This window comes from Alligator sinensis, unplaced genomic scaffold (assembly GCF_000455745.1).
Source record: "Alligator sinensis unplaced genomic scaffold, ASM45574v1 scaffold417_1, whole genome shotgun sequence".
Lineage (NCBI taxonomy): Eukaryota > Metazoa > Chordata > Crocodylia > Alligatoridae > Alligator > Alligator sinensis.
Window position 1 is genome coordinate 574,911 of NW_005842433.1, and position 4,731 is coordinate 579,641.

Here is a 4,731-nt window from a genome sequence, read left to right on the forward strand (position 1 = left end):
CGGAGCCGCGAGGGGAGAGGAAAACAAAGATGGGGGAGAGAGGAAGGCGAGGCAGCCCAGGAGAGACGGGAGGTCTGCAGGCCTGTTTCCTGGGAGCCACCTTTCTGCCTCGAGAGAGCGGATGAGCTGGGAGGAAAGATGGCAAGGAAAGGCCGAGCGGGGATCTGAACACCCGTCAGGCACGCTTTAATACGCGTTCGCGTATTGTAATGCACGTTACAGCGTCACTGAAACAAACCATGCTCCACAAAAGAGGTGAATGTGCATTAAGTGTCACTAAAACTGTAAGCTCCTATAGACATGTGGAAATCCAGCGTGTCGGAGCAGACTCAGTTAGTTGAGTGTCACAGCAGGGAGATTGAGGCGCTGTGGCAGCTGTCTGTGTTGCATGTATCAGCATCGCCACGCTGAAAAAATGACAGTGGGGTGCTTTGAAATAAAACCGGTTTGATGAGCTTTAGTTCAAGGCACCCCACTGCCATTTTTTCAGCTTGGGGACTGCTGATGCACGTCACACACAGGTGCTTTTAATTAGCTCTTGACACCCCTGACCCACGCACTAGTTGCCAACCAAGGTGCATGCGTACGTGGCCGTGCACAGTTTAAAATCTTGCTGTGCACAAACTTATTAATGCCTTGCACCTGCCCAGAGAAGAGCTGGGCTGTGGCTTCCTGGAGAGGAGCTGGGCGCAGTTTTTCCTGCCCAAGTGCAGGGGGGCTGGACCTGATGATCTGTAAGGTCCTTTCCAGCCCCTAACAACTGTGAAATTAATTAAACTACCTGGCACCATGTCCCCACACCACATATAAAAATGCCCCCTGCTATTTAGTAAATGCTCATTAAGACAGGCTAACATACATTTTCTTAGTACCTCACAATAGAAGTACTAGATTTAATGCGTGTGAGCTGAAGTGTGTTAATGCACATGTATTCACACCCTTAAATGCTGATGGAAGAAGGTTTGACCCACCTGCAGCCCCTGGGCCTGTTCTTGCCAAGGAAACCAGACTGGTTAAAAAGGAAAGAAAAAAAAAAAAAGTTGTGAAGTATTGCTGGTAGCATTGGAAGAGGGTAGGAGAGCAGCCTGGATGGGACCAAACAGTAGTCACAAAGCAGAGAAGAATTGGAATAAGCAGGAGCGAGGGCTTTATTTACTCCCAGAGTCAGTTTGATTCCAGCAAAAGGGGACTTACTGTACTCCCTATAGGTAGCGTTGTTTCAAAGGACTTTGTAGCCACGCTGGAATAAGCCATCAAACCTCACGTTTAAAAAAAAAAAAACCTATTTATAAAGAATTTAAAAATTCAGTTGCAGAAAATTAATTAATTGTAAACTACAAATTGAACTAGACAAGATGAACATGAGCTTACGTTTAAAAGTGCAGGTAGAATTATCTGTATTGCTATTGCTCTCATGAAGTAAGCATAAGGTAAACATCGGAGTTTTTTTTTTTTTTTTTAAATCATGACAGTTTAGGAGAATAACAAACCTCATGCCCAGCCTGCTTTATGCCAGCTGAAGCCAAACTTTGAAGTTGGGGGGGGGGAATTCTAGTTGTTGAGTACGTGTGTGAAAGTGCTAAAATACATAGTCATGAGCACTGTAGAACCAGTGAAGAATAATGAAGAGTAAGATTTGATTTGTGCAGTAAATAAGGTGTGGGCATATGCCTCGATGATCATTAAAAATATTGAATACAGTTTAGGTGAACATAATTCTGTTGTGCAGCATAAAGCAGAAATATTGTAGGGGAAAAATGTTACTGAGTGATACCTAACATTTGACACCTTCTCTGACAAGTTGACACTTTTTCTCTTGTGGTTGAAAATTTGCAGACCTCTTTCTCTTTTCCAATAATTGTAGTGCTGACTTTGTGCATGTTAAAAAATAAGTAAACCACAGCAACATTTTCAAAGCTTCATATGTCTTTGTGGTTAATAGGTGAATCTTAACCTTATGTATGCAATACTCTGAAAAGTGTATGTGGTCTCATTCTTAAGACAAAATGCCCTTCATTTTCCATCGCTAACATAGCACAAAACAAAATGGGCACTTTGTGGCCTACTTATGGCTCATTTAAGTCTTTCACAAGACTTATGTGGCAGCCACATATATTAAAATAACGGTCACAAACTGGCAGAGGGTAGATTCAGGCTAGACATCAGGAGGCGCTACTTCACTGTCAGGGCGGCTAGGATATGGAACCAACTTCCAAGGGAAGTGGTGCTGGCTCCTACCCTGGAGGTCTTTAAGAGGAAGGTAGATGAACACCTTGTCAGGGTCATTTGACTCCAGTACTCTTTCCTGCCGTGGCAGGAGGTCAGACTTGATCTGCTCAGGTCTGTTCCGACCCTCCAACTATGAAACTATGAAAATTGAAACGATACAGAGAAGATTAGCATAGCCCCTGTGCAAGGATGACACAAATGTGTGAAGTGTTCCATATTTTAAAAAAAAGTCTTTCTCCTGTCTATTTTTGGGGGGGAAGGAGGAAGGGGCAGCAGGAAGGAAGCAAACCCTCAAATATGACCTCTTCCAGATTGTATGTATCCAACATACTTACAAAAGCTATATTAAGAATGTTAACTTTGCAAAGTCAAATGATTGAAACCTAGGAAATGCAAAATAAAATGAACTAAGCAACCTTAATTTGACCTTTTTATATATTTGTACCATAATGGCCTTTGGTACGCTCATGTGGTGTTTCTTCCTGTGCACACATCAGTAACACTCATCGTAAGGAAGCTGTTCAGAACTTTGTGTAACCACGTCCTTTTCACTGGATGGCATCTAAATGCTCTGCTGAGTACAGCTTTACTAATTCTGCCATGGAAGGACCATGAATAATATGACACAAATTGATCTATCCAGACATTTATTGCAAATTTTATTCACAATTCTTGTAAGAATAAGTCTCATTGGTTTAAAGATGGGGAGCTTTAGCTGTAATTTGTGAAGTATCTTACTTATGTATGCTTTAGTGACTGGATAACCAATTGGAGAAATAGCTTTCTTGTGAAAGTACCTGAGTATTTTATAATATCACTTTATAAGTTAAAAGTAGTACACAGACACTTCCTGACTAAATTCCTAGGAGGAAAATGCATAAATGCTAGCTGTATTTTAGGCAGACAAGGTTCTTTGAGTAAATGTGATATTTTTTTATTAGATCAACCCAGACTTTGGGAAAACCAAGGAAACTGGGATGATGCCTTTGACTGGTGTACTTTTAATTTTGACAATCCACTATCCCATCCTCACTGTCTCTGTACCATTCATTTTGACAGCAAATGAGGCAGGAGTCCTGAATCATCTTCATTTCCTACTCAATCCTGACTCCTTGATCAGGAGTTCTGGATTCAGAGTACAGACTCCTGCCCCTTGAAGTTAAGAAGAAACTGGTGTCAGTAGTATACTGATATTCTGTATATGAACCAGCTGCTAGAGGAATGTGTGACAGGCTTTGATAGATTCACACTTAACTACTTGCTGAATTACAAAAGAATTACAGAGGCAAGGTAGTGGGATAGAAGTGACAGAATTAGAGGCGTACCTGGACACATCTGCACCTTGGGAAGTGTCAGTGGCTGAGCCAGCGATGAAGTGGCTTAGGATTTAGAAAATTCTGCTATTTTTTTACCCTCCCCTACTCGGTCTGGGCACCCAGGAGTGATGCTGCAGTAGTCCTCCCTTAGCCATGCTACTGGAGTCGTCCTGGATTTTACTTCTGACTGTGGAGGGGGGTTTGGTTTACTGTTAGATAATGAAACCAAAGCATGTGCGTTTGGCTTGTTTATTCTTTTTCTTGCCATTCAAAACTGACCATGGCATGTGATATATGTTGAAGCAGTCTCAGAGGTTTAAGAATTTAGGTGTCCAGGCAGTCCAAAAAGAAATTTGGAAGTCTTGCTGACCTCCATTTTCCATGGTTCAAGAAATAAGTGGTAAGTTGTATAGGTTAGAAACTTTTTTTTTTTTTTAATTCTAAAGTGTTAATACCCTGTTACTATCTCGCTGAGTATAGAACAGTTGCAGCATGGGGCTGAGTCTTAATGCCTTAGCATCACTTCTGTCCCACTACCTTGATGCAGTAGCACCGGTAGGTCGAGTTTGTGTGTCATAATAATCGCAGTTTTCCAGAAGGCCTGTGTTGGTCTTTTATGGTGACATGCTACTAGATTTTACGACACTAGACACAGCTGCCTCCAGCTGGTAAGTCTGTTGTGGTGGATGGAGGTGGGGATGGTAGGGGCATGGAGGAGACAGATCAATGCCCCCGCAACGAGGGAGGGATTGGGGCTAGGGCTCAGATCGGGGAGAGGCAGGCATCAGGGGCTATGGGGAATTTTAGCGTGTCTGCAGCCCCCCCATAACCCTTGCTCTGCAGCCCGCCCTGATCTGGGAGCACACGCTCCCCACCCCCCATGCCCTGCCGCAGCTCGTCCTGGAGCCGCAGGAAGGTTGGAGTGGCTCCCGCTGCTGCATGCTGTTTGTCTGGAGGTGGCAGAGCAGCTCCGCCCCGCACTCCCCCGCCCTGGCTGGGCAAGTGGCGGGAAAGCGTAGCCCCTACTCCCAACACCTTCCACCACCCATCCAGACCACAGCCCAGCCCAGCCCACCTCACGCAGATCCAGGGGCACACTCCCACTCCTGTGTCCTCCTGGACCAGCGGCAAGAGCTTCTGGAGGAGCCACCAGACAAGCAGCTCCTGGACCAGTGGTGCACAGCTG

General features: G+C 44.4%; 1 protein-coding gene and 1 non-coding gene across 2 annotated transcripts in view; both read left to right on the forward strand.

The window, feature by feature from the left end:
* Positions 1-4,731, forward strand: part of IFNGR1 (interferon gamma receptor 1) — a 21,232-nt gene that overhangs the window by 336 nt on the left and 16,165 nt on the right. The gene's annotated exons all lie outside the window — the stretch shown is intronic.
* On the forward strand, positions 2,347-2,451 carry LOC112551348. The gene has a single exon (XR_003095635.1). It is a non-coding gene; the product is annotated as a U6 spliceosomal RNA (small nuclear RNA).